The 22,312-nt window shown below is 42.7% G+C and overlaps 1 protein-coding gene and 1 long non-coding RNA gene across 2 annotated transcripts in view; one reads left to right on the top strand and one right to left on the bottom strand.

The window, feature by feature from the left end:
* Positions 1–22,312, bottom strand: part of KAT2B (lysine acetyltransferase 2B) — a 104,960-nt gene that overhangs the window by 66,251 nt on the left and 16,397 nt on the right. The window lies entirely within an intron of this gene.
* On the top strand, positions 14,886–21,518 carry LOC311581450. Its single transcript, XR_014773775.1, has 3 exons — positions 14,886–15,838; positions 15,956–16,030; positions 18,457–21,518. It is a non-coding gene; the product is annotated as an uncharacterized lncRNA (long non-coding RNA).

Raw genomic sequence — 22,312 nt, 5'->3', positions numbered from 1 at the left:
GATCTCAGTGAGTCAGAGGCCAGCCTGAGCTACAGAGCAAGTTCCAAGACAGCCAGAGCTGTTACACAGAGAAACCCTGTCTTGAAAAGAAAAAAAAAAAAAAAAAAAAAAAAAAAAGAGGAAGTTCAGAGGATGAATAGAGAGACACACAGCAAGTACAAAGGAGGGATATTTAGTTTGAAGTGTTTTAAGACAGCCTGAAGGAGAAAGGGCTTTTTCCTTTTGGGAAAGCAGGAAAGTTTGGCTGAGCAGGAAAGTCAGCTGGTGTTTTCTCTATTTCTCTAAGCCAGTAAGCTTTCACCCCAGCATCTGGCACCTAAGTCTTTATTGGTAAAATCAAGCATTTTGGACTTTGTTTTAAAACAAGTAACTATTTGGGAGACATTAATAGCAAATATCCTAAAAGCAAGCATCTGCAGTTTATAAAAATAACTAATTGGTTTCACCCGCGAATTGTAAAGGGAATTCAAATTCCCAAAGCACCTACATCCTATACTGATGTAAATAGGTTAGAACTGGCAGGTTATAAATCATAAGAAAATAACCAAAGTGACCCAATGTCCATATACCTCAGTTCAAAGATCAGAGTTGTATGCAGTCTTCATGGTATCATTAGATAGTCCTTAATCTCGATGTAATTACTGACTCTTAATATGCAGAAAGAATTGTTTTGTATACAGAACTGCTGGACTTATTCCTGATAATTCAGAATTAACTTTGTTATTTATGCCATTGCAGTCAGAAATAGAAACTATCCATTATATATTACTCATATTCAGCCTCACATAGGTTTGCCAGGTCCACTGGCACAAGGCAATAAGGAAGCTGACCAATTATTAATAGGAAATGTGTTAGAAGTGCTCGAAACTTCATGAAAAAAACCATGTTAACAGTAAAGGTTTAAAGAAAAAAATAATTCTATCACTTGTCAACAAGCCAAGGAAATTAAAAGAAAATGTCCCACTGGTTCTCTATATAACCAGACTTCATTACCCACCGGAAATAATCCTAGGAATATCAAAAGAAATGAAATCTGAGCCTGGAGAGATGGCTCAGCTGTTAAAGGCTAGGCTCACAACCAAAAATTATATAAGAAATAAAATTTGGCAGATGCATGTGTTTCGTTTTTGCAGAATTTGGAAAACTAAAGTTTGTGCATCGTTATCACTGATACACACTTGGAGCTTCGATGGACAACAGCTTTGAGTTCTGAGAAGGCTGACTCTGCAATTACATAGTAATTGGAAATAATGGCAATTATGGAGATACCTGAACAAGAGTGATAATATCCCACATACAGATCCCAATAATATGAAGCAATTATTTGCATATCATAAAATAAAGCACATTACAAGCATACAACAAAACCTTGCCAGTCAAGCAGGTGTAGAAAGATCAAATCGTACTTTAAAAGGAATGCTTATAAAACAAAAAGGAAGAATAAAGGAAGAGACTAAATAGTGTTTGTTAACTTTAAAGTTTCTTAATGTTAATGAAAAAGGAACAACAGCAGCTGAGAGACATTGAGTTATAGGAAGAAAAAAAAAAAAACCCTGGAATTAAATCAACGTATATGCTACAAAGATGTGCTAACAGCAGAATGGAAGTCTACAATAGTTTGGCATTGGAGACATGGGTTTGTTTATGCTTCTACAGGGAATGAGGAAATATGGTTACCATCAAAACCTATAAAAGCTAGGTTTGACCTAGGGAGACCTCCTACTGGCTGATACATAAATGTCTCTGATTGGCCAATGAATCTTATTGGCAACCTGGTCCTCGTGATTTATTATTACATGCCACCCCATCATATAGCATGGATGGAGATTTATATCACAGTTAGATTGATTACCCAGTTCAAATGTACTTATAAGATCGACAGATGCCCTCCACCTACTCAAACACAGAGCAGAAAAATCGGCTTATTTGTGCACACTGGACATTCCATACATGTTAATGTAAAAATGTACCTACAATACTATCTTTAAAAGTTGTGTGTCTTCAGAGCAAAAATACCAGACACCTATAAGACAAAACAAGTACCCCAGGTAACCCAGTCTCACAGACTGCCTCAGTCATCTCCAAAGCAGCTAGCTCAAATGGTCCAGCCTCACAGACTACTTCAGTCATAACTTCAGTTAAGCCCTGCGCTCTCCTATCACACAGGACCGCAAAAGGCACAGCTAGCTCTCACAGAATTTGGCCAATATCCCAGTGTTTTTAGGGTCCCCAAAAGATGCCTTAGCCCTCAGATATAATGAAGCAATTTTAAGAATACAATGTCCCAATTCCCGCCCCCCTGGAGTGGGGGTGGGGTGGGTGCTGATCATTCCATTGGTTATAAATGTTTGTTGTTGTTTAGCGGGGCTGGTTACAACTTGTTATCAGTCATGGTTAGGGAGGATACAAAGTAAAGGAAGCTATATCTCTTTCTTTTTTCTCCTCTCTGTTCTTCTTTCTCTCCTATCTAGTGTTAGGAGAAAAGAGGCAGAAAGAAGATAGATTTTTTTTAAAGGGGAAGAATGTAGGGACGATCAAACAAAACGTAGATTGTTGTATCTCCTTTTAGACTAGAAAGCAACAAGTCCCAAGTACTTTACATTGGTATGGACAATTGTATATTGATAGTAATTTAAGGTTATTTTGTTCAACTTTTGCTTAATGCATTGTACATATGCAACTCATTTAAAATGTAATGTAAAATTCTAGTCTTATAGAAGCTATTATTGCAAAAATGTTTAGGAGAATTAGAAATGCAAGTTAGTAGTTAGTATCTAAAAATAATCTTACTTGCAGTCTTGTTAGGGGCTAGTTTAGTTAACTACCGAAATAAACTTTATTTAACATCCTGTATATGTTTTCAAAGTTAAGCAAATAGTTAGTTAGAAGCAAACAATGTCTGTCTATTCAGATATACTATAGATAGATAGATGGTCTTCAACACTTCAGAAATCAATATGATAGGGTGTTTAAGGTATTTTAATAATAAAAGGTGGGGCTGGAGAGATAGCTCAGTGGCTTAGAATACTGGCTGTTCTCCCAGATAACCCAAGTTCAACTTCCAGCACCCACATGGTGAATTACAACTGTCTGTCACTCCATTTCCATGGGATTTGACACCCTTACACAGACATACTATATCACACAGGCATTCACATAAAAATGTTTTAAAATATAATAATAATAATAATAATAATAATAATGATAATAATAATAATAATAAAGGCTTTTCTGACAGAGAGACACATCTGCTCCTGGTAGTAACCTCAATCTACTTCAAAGAAGATGATGGGAACCAAAGAATATGCTCATGGAATTTGCTTTAAATTTGGCAAAGCTAGACACTGGCGGGGGGATGGGGGTAGAGGGACTGCCCTTATCTTGACTTCTGACAGCGTGCTGTCCAAACTCTGGCCAAGAAGGGCACTGGAAAATTGGCTGTCCAACTTTGCCAAGACAAGATAGGCCAGTCCTTCAAAACTCCTGCTTCAAAGATAAGTCTGTCAAATAATCTGGACCTGAAGGCCAAAGAATGGATGGGCCAATGATACAGGGGAGTGAAAACTGCTTGCTCTGTACTTCTGTTTATTTAGGTAAAATTTAGCCTTGTCCTTGATGTGATTGAAGACTAGATAGTTATAGTCTTATAGTTTTCCTTATTAAAGGTTAAAAGCATAAAAAGCTTAAGTTGTTTAGGATCTAATAAAGTAATTTTGTGTCTAAGAAGATGTTTTTAGGTTGATAAATACAAGTTATGATAATAAACTGATTTAAGTACAGAACTTTGGACTCATCAGGATAGGATAAATAGTGAAATGTTTTCTCCATGGTTGCCAAATAAATATAGATTAGACATATATATATATATAGGCTTCACTATCCTGGACTCACTTTGTAGACCAGGCTGGCCTCGAACTCAAAGCCACAGCGATCCGCCTGCCTCTGCCTCCCAAGTGCTGGGATTAAAGGCGTGCGCCACCACCACCCAGTTGTAAATATAATTCTTACTTGATAGCTCTCATAATTGTTCTTACTGTACATAGCTTATTGTTAGAGAAAAAAGCCATTTTTTGAGGACTAAACGTGGGAAATGTAGTGAGAATTTTGGTTTCTTTTAAAACTCAATTATGTTTTGTGAATACAGTTTTGTTTTAATCCCAGGTTTGGAATACAGGGCTGCCTCAAATTGTCCACAGCCATTAACTATGACTGTCTCATGCTCCGGTAGGGGCATGATTTTTGCCAGCTGCAGATAGTTTAATTCTGGGGACTCTGGAGAAAGTATAACCGGAAGAGCTTCGAGAGGGCCCGCGGCAGCTGTTGCTCCCCCTGCCGCCGGCCCCGCTGCTGCTGCTGCTGCTGTACCTGCTATTGATGGATTTCTGGATAGTCTGATAAAGAAGACTGGGCTTTCCCATAGGAGCCTGATGCCCCTGCTCAGCAGGAAGTAGTCCAAAAAGGTCTACATCTCATTTCCTTCTAACTTTCTTTATCGCTTGCCTAGTGTTGGGGGGTTTGAGGAGATTGATGTGGAGAAGGGTGGTAGTTATAAGAACCCAATAAAATAGCTAAAAACAAACAAACAAACAAACAAACAAACAAACAAACTACATCTACAGCAAAGTTTAAATTCACCCAGAAATCTTCTGCCCATTCCCGGAAGGCGATATGAATAGTCCTCGCCTGTCCCTCCTTCTCTTACCCTTGACTCTCCAGTCCATCTTACACTGATTTCCTTGGCTAAGAACAGACTTCGTGTTTCTGCTCACTCGGGGTATCATGGTTGCCACAATTGTGAGAGGGAGTAAAAAAAAAAAAAAAAAAAAAACCCAGGTTGCAATGGAAAACTGCAGCATTTTTGCTATCTGTGAAAGGAAACAAAGAGCCCTTTCTGGTCCAGCAGAGCCACCAGACAGCACAAAATGAGCAAATTATATTTCAAAGCATTAGTGCTGTCAAGAAAGAAAGAAAAAGAGAATTTCAGCTGAGCTGGTTGAAAGCAAAAGAGATAGCGCACTGTGGGGTGGACCGCAAGGAGGAAGGCGTGCCCCCACAGCTGGTGGGCTGCAGTGCAGCCCGGGAAGGTAGGAAAGACAAGATGGAGGGAGGTGGAAAAAGGAAGGAACCCTCTGAGGCTGCATGAGCAACTACAACCTCTTCCTTCACTACGATGCATCCTCTCAAACGGAACGCCAGGGTATGAAATGGTGGGTGCCCTTCAGCTTCCCGTCTTCCACACCTGCCTTCTCCCATCGTCACCCAACCCAGCAGCCACACTTCCTCTCCTTTGACAACAGTCACTGGGGCTTGAAAGAACCTATCTATACCTTTTCTGTTGCTAATTTCCATGAAGAATCATCTTATTTCCTTTTTCTTTCAGTTCAGAATCGACCGAGAGGTCTGTGACAACGAGAGCACACCCCCATCAATCCAACAGATAATTAAAACCCTCTGGCATATGGAAGGAAAACCAGTGCTTAGACCAAGGCCGGGAAAGACACAACGTGAGTGAGATAAATTTTAAAATAGCAAGTGCTGGAGCTGGGTGTGGTGGCACACGTTAATCTTCTACTCACAACATTCATGAGGCAGAAGCCAGTGAATCTCTGAGTTCAAAGCCAGCCTGGTCTATAGAGCAGGTTCCCAAACAGCCAAAGCCACATAGAAAAACCTTGTCTTGAAAAACTAAAAACACATACATACATACATACATACATACATACATACACACACACATACATACATACCAAATAAATAGAGGTCACTGAATTCTCCTCGGGCTATCACAAAGATGGCAAGTGTTCGAGTCAAAGCTTTTGTCATTAGACCTAAAGTTTAGTTTGGGGTTCAGGTTTAGCTGAATAGGAGGAACAAGTCTGAACTCCTAGGAATCATGTCACTGAAAGTTTCCCCCCCCATGGGAACCACATCCATGTATTCTGAAAATTGTGCAAAGTGTGTAGGGTGTCCCAGGACCTTGCCCATGTTAGGAAGTGCTTTCCTTCTGTGTAGAGTCCCTCACCCCATAACTTTAACTTTCTACATGCTTAGCAATTTTGCTTCTCAGACACTAGCAGCCATAGCCTGTATCTTCTTGCAGAGAGCAAACTGGTAGAAACTTGGATGGACAAGAAAAAAACCAACCATAACTAGCAGCTGTCACTCATCCCTGCTAGAGGTGAAGGAGGAAGCTGTATCCTTGTCAAGCACAAAACTTAAGGATTCAAAGCCGGGAGTGGTGCCACATATCTTTCTTTAATAACAGCACTTGAAAGGCAGAGGTAGGTAGATCTCTAACTTTGTGGCCAACCTGGTCTACATAGCAAGTTCCAGGGGTACACAGAGAGATAGCGTCTCAAAAACAAACAAAAACAAAAACAAAAAACAAATGCACACATAAAAATAGAATTCAAGGATCCAGGAACTGGGGAGATGGTTTAACAAGTAAGAGCCCTTGTGGTACTAACAGGAGTACCTGAGTTCAAATTCCCAGCAGCACCATATAAAAAGCCAGGTAGGTGTTGATGTGGAGAAACAAAAAACAAAAAACAAAAAACAAAACAAACATATAGCTACTGCAGATTCAGTGAAGGAGTGTCTCAAGGGAATTAAGGCAGAAAGTGACAGAGGCTCTGGCCTCCTTGAATAAGTATGTGTGTGTGTGTATATATATATATCAGACACATACACACACATGATTCAGTTGCCAACAATAGCAAAAAAAGAATTTAAGGACCTGGCTGAGCTTGGTTGCACATGCCTGAATTATTAGCTTCTCGGGAAGCAGACAGAACAAGAGGGTTGTAAATTCAAGCTCACCAGAGCTGCAGAGTGGGTTCAAGGCCAGCCTGGGTAATTTAGTGATGCTGTCTCTCTCTCAAGACAAAAACATTTTAAAAGGGCAGATTGGCTCAGTGGCACAGCGCTAGCCTAGTGTATTAGAGACACTAGGTTTAATCCCCAGTACTAGGAGAGGAGAGATAATTCAAGGATCCAAAACTTTTCTCTCTGTGGGGTTGCTTATAAAAGCCCAACTGACTCATGATATACATCCATTCATGCAGATAAAACGCCCATGTTCATAAAATTAAAAATAAATAAAAACAAATTAAATAATTTTAAGAGGCTGGAGAGATAGTTCAGCAGTTTGGAGCACTGGCTGCTCTCCCAGAGGTCCTGGGTTCAATTCCCAGCACCCACATGGTGGCTCACAACCTTCAGTGACTCCAGTCTTGGGGAATCTAACAATCTTTTTTGGCCTCTGTGAGCATCAGATTATACATGTAGGCAAAACACTCATGCATGTAAAAATAAATAAGAATTAAAAACCAAAATGAAAAATCTTGCCTTACTCATTAAAATGCAAGTGAACAACTCACAGCTTTTTAAGTCTTGGATAAGACCCTGCAGACGTTCAGAGCCACAGATCACTTCATTACTGCAGTGAACTGAAAGTGCAATCAACCGAGGGAGACAAGCTTACACCTCTACTCGCCTCTACACGAATAATAATAGCCTTGTTCACCAGGGCTCATAAACCTTGAGTCACAAATCTCACAGCAGGGGGATTTATAACAATCAAGTCTTACAATTCTCCTATTCATCCAAATATTAACCACACTTATTTGAGCCGCCGTGATAGAATGCTGAATCCATCCTACCACACACTGAATTCTGGCACTTAAACATGTCCAGGGATTCTTCCGTGCAAACCCTAGCGCTTCCCTACCAAATATCTCTACTCCAGTAGTTTTCACAAAGTCAGTTTTGGTTTCTATTGTTTAGAATGAGTAAAATTTTTTTCTAAATAAACAGAAAATTCCTAAAGCGAAAGAAGACACGAGGGAGAGGGCATAAAACAGAACGATGATGGCCCGGTGGTTTTGTGGCCTCGTGGCACTTCCCAGTGCAAGGCAAGAAGAGAGAGCCACAGGGGTAGGACAATGATGGCCCAGTGGTTTTGTGGCCTCGTGGCACTCACCAGTGCAAGGCAAGGAGAGAGCCACAGGGCTAGGGCATCCTGGAAAAGTGACAGCCTGGTGGGGATGTGGCTCAGTGGTACAGTCTTATCTTGCATGTGTGAGACCCTGGGTTGGCTCCCTAGAACAAACAAAGCATGCATGGCAGTGCTCAAATATAATCTGAGCACTTGAGAGGGTTGAGACCCTGCCTCAAGAAAACAAGCAAACAAGGCCAAGTATGGTAGTGGTCAGCTTTCATCCTAGAACTATGGAGGCAGAAGCCTGTGGATCTCTGAGAGTTCAACGACAGCCTGGTCTACATAGAGAGTTCCAGGACAACCGGGGCTTCATAACAAGACCCTGTCTCGATAAATAAATTAATAAAAATAAGAAAGGAAAAAAGGGAGCGAGCTGGGACGCTGGGATTATAGCTCAGTGTCATAGCATTAGGTAGCATGCCTGAGCTTAATTCCTTAGCAGTGCAAAAACAAATAAGCTTAACAGAGGGGAAGAAGAAGGGAAGGAGGAAGGGAAAGGGGGGAGGGGAGACGGCAATCCTGGTGGAGATGTTACCACAAAGAATATTAAAATATATGGGGTCAGCAAGATGGCTCGGTGGGTAAGCGTGCTCGCCACCAAGCCTGATGGCCTGAGCTTCATCCTTAGAACCCACAGAGTAGAAGAGAACTAACTCACACAGGTGCTCATCTAGTCACCCCAGAAACACTGTGGTACACATGCAGACATGTACATACATGCATACACACCGTACATACATACATACATGCATACACACCATACATACATGCATACACACCATACATACATACATGCATACACACCATACATACATACATACATACATACACACACGCCACACATACACGCCATATATATATACACTACTTGAAAAACATATAATTTTTAATGTTTTAACCTTATTTAACTGAGCGTGGTGACTCATATAATCTTGGCACTCAGGAGACTGAGGAAGGATGACAGTGGGTTCAAGGCCACTCTACACTACACAGCAAGCCTCTGTCTAACACAAACAATCATTGGGCCAGCAAGATGGCTTAGTGGTAAAGGTGCCTGCCACCAAGCCTGACAACTTGGGTACCATCTGTAGGACCCATGTGGTGGAGGGAGAGATTCTCAAAAGTCATCTATACACGTGCACTGTGGTATAATACACTCCCACATGTACACAGATAAATAACATATTTACAGGTGGGCTGTGGTAAATAACATTTTAAAATAATAATTTTACAGCTGGCTGGTGGCACACGCCTTTAATCCCAACCCTGAGGAGGCAGAGGCAGGCGGATCTTTGTGAGTTCAAGTCCAGCCTGGTCTACAAAGTGAGTCCAGGACAGCTAGAGCTCCATAGAGAAACCCTGACTTGAAAAAAAGAAAGAAAGAAAGAAAGAAAGAAGGAAAGAAAGAAAGAAATTTAAGTTCTATTTCTCTCTCTCGCCAATTTAAATTTATATAAACACACAGAGAGAGATATATTATATTATATTATATTATATTATATTATTATATTATATTATATTATGTTATATTATTATATTATATTATATTATATTATATTATATTATATTATATTATATTATATTATATTATACCTGTGCACATCTCCTTCTCCTCCTGCTGGGGATTAACCCAAGTGATCAACAGGTTAGACAAGGCTTGTACAACTGGGCCACACCCCAGTCCTCTCATTTTTTTTAATGTGATATTTTGGGTTGAACAGTGCCCTCTAAAGCTAAAAGATTTGGACACAAAGACACAGGTGGTAAGAAGGGCAACTGCAGACACAGGCAAAGATTGGAGTGGTAAACCAGACAAACAAAAGCATGCCAAGGATTGCCAAGCGATGCCACCTGCTGAGAAAAGGAAGAAAAGGAAAAGGTTAGGGAAGGAAAGAGGAAAGAAAGGGGTCGCAGGGAGGGGGAGGGCCTTTGTAAAAGGGGAGGGCCTTTAGGGAGAGGAGGCGGAGCCTTAGAAGGGGAGGAGACTTCAGAAGCAGTCAGCCTTGCTAACTCTGCTCAGCCAGCGCAGAAGCTATAATTTCAAGCAACGAACTTTGTGATCATGTGTGAGGTGGCTCTAAGAGACTGATCCATGAGGTAACTAGACCAAGTTCAGGCACAATGCTTCATGCTTATGGATCTGAGGCAGGAAGACTGTCATGACTCTGAGGCCAGTTTGGACTGCATCGTGAGTTCTACACCACCCTCAGCTCCAAAAATAATCAAATTGCATACATGGCTCACATTATAACTTTAAGTAATCACTGCAGGGGAATATAAAGGAAAACCACCTCAGACTCCTCGTCTTCACTGTGGACGTTATAGTTTAGGGTAGAAAGCTTCAATATCCCTAAGTGGTTAAGGCCATCCCATGATGAACAGGGTTTTCCTTGAGATATGCTCATTTGTAAGGATTCTTTCTCTGGGTGAGGTATGGACAGCACTTTCTGGCACCTGCACATGCCCGGGGAAATGTCAACCTGAGCATGCAGACTTGATAATGTGTGCAATGTACTGTCTACCAAGGAAAAAGGTAAGCAAGTCCTTTAAGAAACAGTCAGTGCAAGACGGAGTGTCTCTCAGTGATACATCATTTGCCTAGAATGTATGAGGCCCTGTGCTCCAATCCCAGCACCAGAAATTAAATAAGTAATAAAATAAAATAAAACAACAAAACTGTGAGATGCCTTGCCCTTGGCTGCCAAGAAAACATTTCTGACCTGTGCTTTAAGCCACAGCTGCCAAGCGCTCCACTTTGGCCTTCATCTCTTCTCCTAAACGTTACAGGCCAGCCGCTGCTGTCAGAGATAAGGGGTCCCCTTGGAAACACTCTCCTATAGCTCCTGGTAATTAAACATGATGGCTGCTGTCTAAGAGAACTCCTAGCAGGGTTAGCCTGGTGGCCTTAACTGAGTAACAGCTGAAGAGCAACCTTTCAGGGAGCCCTCTGCCAAGCCAATTCCCATAGCAGCCAGCAACCTTGCCACCAAGGGAGGAGCTAGCTGTCCAGGTGACGTCATCTCCCCAAGAGCAAGTCTGTGCAGAGAAGACATATCCAAGCAGAAGAAAATGCTCTCCGGAAGGAAGCCTGAGACAAAACGTCGTTTTATCCGCATAAGAGGATCCTGGATATGCAGTGAATGCAACGACTTTCTTACTTCACCCTACAGAGCCACGAGCCATCTCACTGGCCAAATCTGATGTTTAAATAGTATGTCCCCAACACCCACAGGAAAGTTCATGAACGTCTGTAACCCCAGTTCCTGGGAATGCAATACCCTCTTCTGGACTCCATGGGCACAGAACACACATGGTGCACAGGAATGCCAGCAAAATACATATAAACATTTCTTTTAATTTTTTTTTTAAACTTAAAGGAAGGGGGAGTTGAGGATATACCTCAGTGTCACAGTAATTGCTGCACATGTGAAGTCTAAAGATGAACCTTGAGCTAGGGAGGAAAAAAAAAAGAAGATGCCAAGCACGGTGACTCATGCCAGGAGCAGGAGCCTAAGGCAAGAGTATCAACATGGCGGACTGGAGAGATGGCTCAGCAGATAAGAGCACTTGCTGCTCACGCAGAGGATCTGGGTTCAGTACCTCCAGGGAGGCAACTCATCCACTGTATCTCTAGCTCCTGATCTGATGCTCTCGTCTGGCCTTGCTAGACACCCACACACATATGGCATATATTCTCAGACACACACACACACACAATTAAAAATTAAACCTTTAAAAAAAATAACATGAAGACATGCTCAGTATCATTAACAGCTAGGAAATGCAAACCCAAACTACTGTCAGCAAGCTGCAAGGGAGAAACCAGAGCACAGCTGGAGGTGCTGTGGAAAAAAACTTCAGGTGGGAACTGTCAGTGGACAACAATAGAACAGTATCTTAGAAATTAAAAACGGCATTTCCAGCTGGGTGTGGCGGCCCACGCCTTTAATCCCAGCACTCAGGAGGCAGAAGCAGGCAGATCTCTGTGAGTTCAAGGCCAGCCTGATCCACAAAGCAAGTACAGGATAGCCAGGTCTACACAGAGAAACCCTGTCTCAAAAAAACCAGAAAGAAGCCGGGCGTGGTGGCGCACGCCTTTAGTCCCAGCACTCGGGAGGCAGAGGCAGGTGGATCACTGTGAGTTCGAGGCCAGCCTGGTCTACAAAGTGAGTCCAGGACAGCCAAGGCTACACAGAGAGACCCTGTCTCGAAAAACAAAACAAAACAAAACAAAAACCAGAAAGAAAGAAGGAAAAGGAAAGAAATTGAAGTAGTAAGCTCTATCTATCTATCAATCTATTAATCTAAGTACCTATATTGAGTTATAGGTAGTTGTGAGTGGTCTGACTAATGCTGGGAACTGAACATAGGTCCTCCGCAAGAGCATGAGCATCCAATTCTCTTAATGAGTTATCCCTCCAGCTCTTTCTTTCTTTTGGGTTTTCAGTGTGTTTGTTTGTTTGGGGTTTTTTGTTTTCGTTTTGTTTTTGTTTTTATTTCTCAAGACAGGATTTCTCTGTGTAACAGCTCTGGCTGTCCTGGAATTCACTCTGTAGTCCAGGTTGGCCTCAAACTCAGAGAGATCCGCCTGCCTCTGCCCCCGAAGTACTAGGATTAAAGTTGTGCACCACCACCACCTGGCCAGTTTACGTTCCTTAATGTTACTGAACTATAGACTTAAAATGGTCATGATGGTAGTTTTCTAAGAGTATCATTCTGTAGTCCAGGCTAGATTAGAACTCACAGCACTTGTCCTGGATAGTTTGTTGTTGTTGTTTTGTTCTGTTTTGTTTTGTTTTTGTCAACTTGATACAAGCTAGTTATCTAGGAAGAACAACTGAAAAAAAAAAATGTCTGCATAAAAAAACAGCAGTTTCAGGGCCAGGCATCATGGCACATGCCTTTAATCCCAGCACTTGGGAGGCAGAGGCAGGTGGTTTCTTAATTCCTGCCGGAGACTGATGAGAGAGAACACAGCACACTGTGAGTAGTGCCAACCCTGGTCAGGTGATCCTGTGGTATATAAGAAAGCAGGTTGAGTTGGGTGTGGTGGCTCACGCCTTTAATCCCAGCACTCAGGAGGCAGAGGCAGTGGAACTGTTGTCAGTTCGAGACCACCCTGGTCTATAAAGCAAGTCCAGGACAGCCAAGGCTACACAGAGAGACCCTGTCTCAAAAAACCGAAAAAGAAAAACTTAAAAAAGAAAAGAAAAGAAAGAAGGTTGAGGATGTCATGGCATCTGCATCAGTTCCTGCTTCCGGGGTCCTGCCTTCGCTGCCCTGGATGATGGACTGAAAAGTGTTTAAGATTCCATAAATCCTTTCCTCCTCAAGTCTCATTGCCACAAGTGTTGGAATTACAGGGATAAGCTCTCATAACATGCTAAGGCTCTACATTCTAAAAAGCTCTGTGGTTCTGAAGAGATGGTTCAGAGGTTATGAGTACGTGCTGATCTTGCTGCAAACCCAACTTTGGTTCCCAGCACCCACATGGTGCTCACAATCATCTGTAATTTCAGTTCCAGGAGATCCAATGTCCTGTCTGGCCTCCACGGACACTAGGTGTGCAGGCAGCGCATATATCGTCATGAAGGCAAAACACTCAAACTCTCTTTTAAACTTCTTTTAAAAAAAAAAATCTCCAGTACTGTGGCTATGGCCCAGAGGCAGAAAGCTTGTCTAATATAGATTGAACCTTCTATTTAATCCCAAGTACCATCAATGCAGACAGTTTCCTAGTAAGAATCACTTTTTTTCCCATGAGGACTTTTTAAAATTGTATATATTGCCCAGCATGCAGGCACATGCCTTTAATCCTAGCATGCAAGAGGCCCACATGAGCAACACAGTGAGACCCTGTCTAGAAAGAAAGAAAGAAACAAACAAACAAACAAACAAACAAACCCACGATGGCTAGGAGGGGAAAGGGAGGTGTAAAATAATACATGCCACAGCATACACGTGGAAGGCAGTGAACAACTTTGAGAAGTTGGTTCTCTCTTTTCACCATGTGTCAAGTCATCAAGCTTGCAAAGCAAGCACTTTCTCTGTGTCACTGACTGCCATGTAAAAAATGTCTCAAGTCACACGTATGATATCTGTTGATAATTGCAGCCATATAGCAAGTACTGTGATCACATTCGCCCCATCCCTCCCCTCTCTGGGCATTGGACGGAGGTCTCAAGCTTGCCACATCTTTAGCCCAAAAAACTACTTCTTCTTCTTCCTTCTCTTCTCCCACTTTTCTTTCTTTTCTTTCTTTCTTTTTCTTTTCTTTCTTTTTTTTTTTTTAATAGTGTAGCCCAAGCCGGCTTCACACTTGTGTTCCTTTTGGCTTAGCCTCCCAACTGCTCAATTGCAAGGATGACCTATAAGCCCAGTTTCCTTCTTGATTTAATATTGTCAAAACCTAGGAGAGGTCAATGCTCCTGATGTTTCCCTAAGTGGATATGAAGTCACATAACACCATAAATATTATGTTTGGTACCATGGATTAGTGATGTTCTTGGCCTGTTCAGAGAAACTTCTTTTTGTAGAAGACAACAGTTAATGCAGAACCCTGAGAACTGGTACAGAGTAGCCTGAATGCGTAACTGTTGGGTGCTCCATCCTAACTAAACATCTATATCACCTCCCCCAAGGCTCAGAGAACAACAGGGAAGAGGGGGGGTGGGATGACTGTTAAGAATCAGGAGATGCTACCAAGAAGAGACTTGATACCCTATGAGCATATACAGGGGGAGGAGGTCCCCCTCAGGCACAGTCATAGGGGAGGGGAGTAAGGAAATGGGAGGGAGGGAAGAATGGAAGGATACAAGGGATGGGATAACCATTGAGATGTAACAAGAATAAATTAATAAAAAATAATAAAAAAAAAGTCAGGAGACGGAGATGAGGCCAGCGAAACACTTCTGGGCATGACATGGCTTTCATAAGAATGAACATTTGCTCATGTAGCTGTGGCTGGTATGCTGGAGACTGAATCAAAGACAATGCCTCATCACCAGTAGCATATACACAGGGTCCCACTATGTAGCCCAGGCTAGCCCCTGATGTTCCTGCCTCACCTTCTCATTGGAATTCTTATTTTCCCCCCTTTGAGGAGGGGTGAAAATTTGACATAGGGTCACATATTGTATTTTAGTCTGGCCTAGAACTCACTATGTAACCCAGCAATCCTCCTGCCTTGGGGCTCCGAATGGAGAGTGATTCCAAACTTGCTAGTTTTCAATTGGGATTCCTTTTCAGTTAACACACACACACACACACACACACACACACACACACACACACACACACACACACACCACTTGGCTACACTTGGCTTCTATCTGTGAGGACGCTGAAACATGCAGCCGAGTTTTCAACTCCGGGAACAGCTTCCCCCAGCTGTCGGCTTGGCGCTCAGTCACTTAGACAGACATACAGCTGACTGACTGATGAACCATCTCCCTCCTGCGTCTGATGTTTGGACACCAGGGCGGTGGGGTGAGTGGACTCCAGCCTTCCCTGTGGTTGCTTTGGAAGCTCAAGTTCTCATGAAAGCCACATAACCAGCCCAACCCGTGAAGCAGATCTCGCAACCCACATTGCCAACAGCCTACAGCGGCTTTCTGCCCAGAGCTCTGCAGCAGGGTTTGTCTTCAGCACCAGCAGCCCCTTGCAGCTTCTAGGGCTCGGTAACACTGTGACTCAGTGCCTCACCCCACCACCGTCTGATTCTAAGACTTCCATGGTTGGCACTTTTGCTGCCAAGGACTCCTCCAAGCCACCATGGTTGGAAGGATGCTTCCTCCCTTCTGCCCACACACCTCCACCCCATCCCTCCACTTGACAAACGTACGTACACACATGTACACACACACACACACACACACACACACACAATTTTTTTATTAAAAAAATACTAAAAATCTTGCTCTAATTAAAAAGTCTCAAACTAATATTTTTTTAAAGGAAAGAAGAAAGGCCAACAAAAGGCAGTAGCAGACAATGATGGATGAATGCAACACAAAAGAACGAGAGTAAAAGGTAATTATTTTCTAATTTCAACTATGATGGGTTTTTTTTGTTTTGTTTTTTTTTTTAGTTTTTTGTTTTAGTTTTTGTTTTTGTTATTGGGGGTGTTGTTGGTTTTTGTTTTGTTTTGTTTTCTTTTCTTTTCTTTTTTTTGTTTTTTGTTTTTTGTTTGTTTGTTTTGATTTTTTGAGACAGGGTTTCTCTATGTGGTCTTGGCTGTCCTAGACTCACTCTGTAGACCAGGCTGTCCTTGAACTCACAGCGATTCACCTGCCTCTGCCTCCCAAGTGCTGGGATTAAAGGCATGAGCCACCATGCCAGGCCTTTTCCTTTTTTCTTTCTTTCTTTCTTTCTTTCTTTCTTTCTTTCTTTTCTTTTTTTTTTTTTTTGTGAAATCCATAAAAAATGTAATTGATAGTGAAAGTTTAAAACTCTTCAGAATGACCTTTTTGTGTAGAAGTTCACTGAGACTCAGAGTTTGGGACTCGGCAGGTGCTTAACTAGCTACTATGATTCAACTATGTGGTGTTTTTGGGAGTTCATTAGAATAAAGTGATTTTCTTTTTAGACAAGATCTCACTATATAGCCCTGGCTGTCCTGGAACTGGCTACATAGACTAGGCTGGCCTTGAACCCATAGAAATCTGCCAGCTGCCTCCCAATTTGGGCTTTTAAAGGCATGAGCCACCATGCCCAGCATAGTAAGATGAGAAAGAAAGAAAGAAAGAAAGAAAGAAAGAAAGAAAGAAAGAAAGACTTCAGGGAAGTAATAGTGAATGCCTTTAATCCTCAGATTTGGGAAGCCAAGGTAGGTGGGTTTTTTTGTGAGTTCAAAGACAGCCTGGTCTACAGAGAAAGTTTTAGAACAGCCAAGGCTACACGGAGAAACTCTGTCTCAAAAAACAACAACAAATCCCCATTAGGGACTGGAAATCTGGTTCAGCAGATCAGAGCACTTGTTCTTACCGGGGACAGAGGATCAGTACCCAGCACTCAAATGGTGATTCACAGTCACCTTTAACTTCAGTCTCAAGAGATGTGATACACTCATCTGGCCTCTATGGTCACCAGGCATGTATATTGATGCATACATACGTGCAAAAAAAAAAAAACCCATATAAATGAAATACACCTCTTAACCAACAAGTAGACAACCAACTATGGTGTAAATCACCTTATTTTTCCAACATCCCCATAGGAAGGCCAGATGAACAACTCAGTGATTGAGAAGGGTGTGGCTGGCCTGAGTTTACATAAGTGTTAAAGAGCAAGGGGCCAAAACCAAGTCCAGAACTTAGCTCTGGCACTTGAAAGTGTCTTGTGGCTGGGCGGTGGTGGCGCACGCCTTTAGTTCCAGCACTCGGGAGGCAGAGGCAGGTGGATCTCTGTGAGTTCGAGGCCAGCCTGGTCGACAAAGCAAGTCTAGGACAGTCTATACAGAGAAAACCTCTCTAGAAAAACCAAAAAAAAAAAAAAAAATTAAATAAAAAGGGTCTTGTGGCACATCCTTCGTAAAGTGCAAGAACACAAAGCCGGGCAGGGTGGCATACAACCTGTAATGCATCATTCAGCAGGTAAAGGCAGCAAGCAAAGCAGAACCAGGGGTTCAAGGTCACCCTGGCTACACCGGCAGTTAGAGGTCAATCTAGGCTACATGAGACCCTGTCTCAATTTTCCCCCTGCACCCCCCAAAAGAAAGTGGCTTGTGATGAATGCAGCCACAAGTGTGAACCCCAAAACCACTGCTGAATTGAAGTTAAAAGTGTACTGTGTGATTCTATTTTTCTAGTGATGGCAGTGGTAGTGGTACTAGCAATGGAACCCAGGGTTGTCCCACCTCTTTTTACTGTGTTTTCTTTGAAATCACATCTAAATTGGGCCCCAGCTCGCCTTAAATTCATTCTGTGGCTCCAATAGGAATTTTTTTTTTAATCCACTTAATGGAGCAGCTGGAATGACGAGGTCATCACCACCAAGTGGCACAACTCAAGAGCCAATTCAAAAGCAGTTTCCTAGGGTTGAAGAGCAGCAGGCGGGAAATCTCCTGAATGACAGGCATGCCCTCGTCTGGGCCTGGTGAGGCACATCAGTGATGCAGGCACCTGCAAGGCTCAGGCAGGATGGCCACAAGTTCAAGACCAGCCTACCCTACATAGTGAGTAACTATGTATACTCTATACAGTAAGCCAGTAAGAGCCACACAAGTAGCATCATGCCTCAACCTTGGAATATAGCTCGCTTAGAATGTGTAAGGCCCGAGGTTCAATCCCCAGCACACTCAACTTTAAAAAAAAAATTTTTTTTTCTTTTGCACAATCCCTGCTGGGTATGGAAGGAAGGAATTCCCTAAGCACTGTTATTAACTTCTCTGTTTTCCTTCTGTGTGGCACTTACCACGTTCTGTTATTTTCTTTTTTACCATCTGCTTCTGCCACCAGAAAGCAAGCTCTACAAGAATAAGGACCCATCTGTCACCACACCCCCACAGGATCTACATCAATGCCTGGCACTCTGAGTAACAATGCTGAGTGAATGGAAAAGCTGGTGTCGCTACCTATGCTCCACAGCTATGAAAGCCAAGTCTGGCAACAGGCAAAGAAGCCGGCCTCCCTGGGCCACACAGATTGAAAGCAGCACGTTAAAATCTGAACGGGGCTCTTGCCTCTTACCCTCTTTCTCTCTCATCTGTCTCTCACCTGTCTCCCTCTTCCTCTCCCCTCCTCCCTTCCTCTCTCTCTCTCTCTCTCTCTCTCTCTCTCTCTCTCTCTCTCTCTCTCTCTCTCTCTGGGATACCCCTCTCCCTTTCCTTCTCTCCCCATGCTCACTTAATAAACTGCTATGTAGTAATTTAAAAAAATTTTTTTTGAACCAGGTCTCTGTTCTAACCACCCTGAGGATTTGCTCTTTTCATTTTCTTTGTTTTCTCTGTCAATTCACCTCACCGTCTTCAACACTTCCACCTGCCCCTGACTCAAGATGGCTCTCTCAGCAAAGACTTTAAATTTGATTTTTCACTTTAATTTTTCTCTTCCTCTAGCAAGAGGCTCCTGTGGCTTTTGCCTCCTTTTACACACATAGCAATACTGGGCCTAGGCACTGTTCAGATTCAAGAAGAGTCAGGTAGTCATTCCTGGCGCTGGTGCAATCCTGGGTTGCATGAATCATTTGTTATTTCAAAGTATGCTGACCTTGGCTTCCTTGGCATTCTGCCAGCCTGTTTCAACACCAGCTTGTTGGAGCAGACACAATTAGCGTTGCCACCATCCGTCACTGAGACAGTCACTGACATTCCTTGGTCTGGGTTCTGTCTTGGAATCTCCTGCACAGCAAGGGGAGGGGGGCGGTTTTCCCAGATGGCTGCACCAAAGCATGTAGCTAATGGAAATTGGGAAACGTGATCTACATGGAATTTAGCACCATGACCCTATTGTTCTCCGAGGCAACTGAAAAGATAGTTCTATGCCTCCTTCAGACTTTAGGTGATGTTCATTCTAAGGGCATGCATGGTTCACTCTTTTTCCAAACTCAGTATACTCATGACTTAGAAATGATAAATCTGGGCATGGCGGTCTATGTCTGCAATGTCAGAATGCACGAAGAGGGAGGCAAGAGGGTCAGAAGCCCAAAGCCAACCTTGGCTACATAGAAAGTCTGAGGCCTGACTGGGTTCACATGTGACCTTGCCTCAAAAAGTGAAGAAGAAGTTGGGGAGCAGAGGGAGGGAGGGATGAAAGAAGAATGGCTGACTCCTAAACAAACAAACAAACAAACAAACAAAAGCAAAGACAACTTAGTAACAACATTACTTAAAAAGAGCAATATACAAAAAAAAAAAGTATAAATAGGAGCTATACAATGTAGCTTTATTCACAATGGTTGTTGTTTCTATTTTGCCAACGTATATAGACTTTTAAATTTTCTAGAAGAACCTTTTGCGTAGTATATAGGTTTATTTTGGTTGGTTGGTTGACTTTCTGAGACAGGGCTTCTCTATGTAGTTCTGACAGGCTGGAATTCCCAGAGATCCACCCGCCCTTGTTTCTGGGTGCTGGGATTAAAGGCATGTACCTCCATGCCTTTCAAAACAGTTATGATGTCATATTTTCTATGATTCTAATATACAGACAAGGACACAGTACTCCCATGAATTCATCTTTTTGTTGCTGTTGAACTTAGTGTTTGTTTGTTTGTTTGTTTGTTTGTTTTTGACATAAACTCTTCCTTTGTGGACTAGGCTTGCGTCAAGCTTGAGATTCCCCTGACTTGCCCTAGGTGGGATTCTAGGGCTGTGCCACCCCACCTGATAGAAACTCACAATATTTGTTCTGAGAAGAATTAAAATATGGTTCTATCTTCTTTTTGCTTGGCCTTGTAGCAGAAAACCAGGCAATGAGAGAAAAGCATTGTTATCGAATCTAACCTGAGGCCAGATGACAGAGTAGGCAGAGTGGGTTTAGAGGCAGCAGACACCGCAGAGAAGACCCTGTCCTCTTATATTTTTGAGTGTGAGCCTAGGCTTTAGTGGCTGAGCCATCTCTCCAGCCCCACCATGTTCGGAATAACAACCAACAACAAAAAGCTGGGCAGGTGGCACTAGTCTGTACCGCCAGCATTGAAGACCCGGCCTGGACTAAATAATGACATCCTAGCTGAACAGACAAAAGAAAGCCAGCCATGAGCAAATACAACCACACTTGGGAGATACCTCAGCCCAAGCTGCCAGCTCTTCTGTTTTGGACCCACAGCTACAAAGCCTCTTAGAGTTTCCATTTCTCTCTGTTTTGTTTCAAGACAGAATCTCCCTCTGCAATCCAGAATGGCCTGGACCTCACTATGAAGGCCAGGTTAGCCTCAAACTTTGGGCAATCCCCTGCCTCAGTACTGAGTTATCAGGATTACAGGTGTACATCACCATATGTGGCTACCTGCCCCATCTTTAAAAGTGTTTTTTTGCCAGGCGTATTGGTATATGCCTTGAGTCCAAGTACTCAGAAGGCAGAGACAGGTGGATCTCTGTGAGTTCAAAGCCAGTCTGGTCTACAAAGCAAGTGCCAGGACTATTACACAGAAAAATCCTGTACCAAAAAAACCAGAAAATAGCTGGATGTGGTAGCACACACCTTTAATCCCAGCACTCAGGAGGCAGAGGCAGGCAGATAGCTGTGAGTTTGAGGCCAGCCTGGTCTACAAAGTGAAGCTAGGACCCAGTCTCGAAAAACCAAAAGAAAAAAAGAAAAGAAAAACCAGGGGAAAAAAAATGAAGCATTTTCTTTCCTCTAGTCTCACAAAGCCTCTGAATATAAAATTGTCATTTTATTCAATAGCTATTTTTGGGTGCCTCATATGTATGAGATAGAGTCTTCGTGCTATGTGAAATAAGTCCAAAGCTGCTGCTTCATGGAGCTTAGAACATGGGCAAGAATTTTGATTTCTAGGGGTGTAGTTCAGGAGGGGAGCAGTTCCTTGACCTTCGAGATGTCCTGGGCTCCATCCTCCACACAACAAGATTATATATATATATATCAAGATTATATATATATTAATATATATATAATATATAACAAACCTATTGAATACCTACACATATCCACATATATGATGACCCCAACTATTGTAGGGAAAATGAGGGGACAGGTACTATTATAGAGTGGTGATGGGTAGCGTGCTCCTCATTTACACAGGCAGTAGGGAAGAGGAGTCAAAGGCTTCTAAGATGTTGGAATTTTGAGAACATATGAGAAGGAAGTTTGGGAACAAGATACAGAAATAAACACAGGAAAAAGACGCAATACAGCTCGGTGGCAGAACACTTGCCTCGTATGCACATGACCCTTCAGAGTTCCATTCCCAGCAAGGAAACAAAGGGAAGAGGCAGGGAGGTGTGCTAGTGTGCCTGTTTGTGTGCTAGTGTGCCTGTTTGTGTGCTAGTGTGCCTGTTTGTGTGCTAGTGTGCCTGTTTGTGTGCTAGTGTGCCTGTATGTGTGCTAGTGTGCCTGTATGTGTGCTAGTGTGCCTGTATGTGTGCTAGTGTGCCTGTTTGTGTGCTAGTGTGCCTGTATGTGTGCTAGTGTGCCTGTTTGTGTGCTAGTGTGCCTGTTTGTGTGCTAGTGTGCCTGTATGTGTGCTAGTGTGCCTGTATGTGTGTTAGTGTGCCTGTTTGTGTGCTAGTGTGCCTGTATGTGTGCTAGTGTGCCTGTTTGTGTGCTAGTGTGCCTGTTTGTGTGCTAGTGTGCCTGTATGTGTGCTAGTGTGCCTGTTTGTGTGCTAGTGTGCCTGTATGTGTGCTAGTGTGCC

Source organism: Acomys minous (genome assembly GCF_964271855.1).
Source record: "Acomys minous genome assembly, chromosome: 13".
Lineage (NCBI taxonomy): Eukaryota > Metazoa > Chordata > Mammalia > Rodentia > Muridae > Acomys > Acomys minous.
Note: the sequence above shows the minus strand (reverse complement) of the source record. Positions and strands in the feature narration are given on the sequence as shown.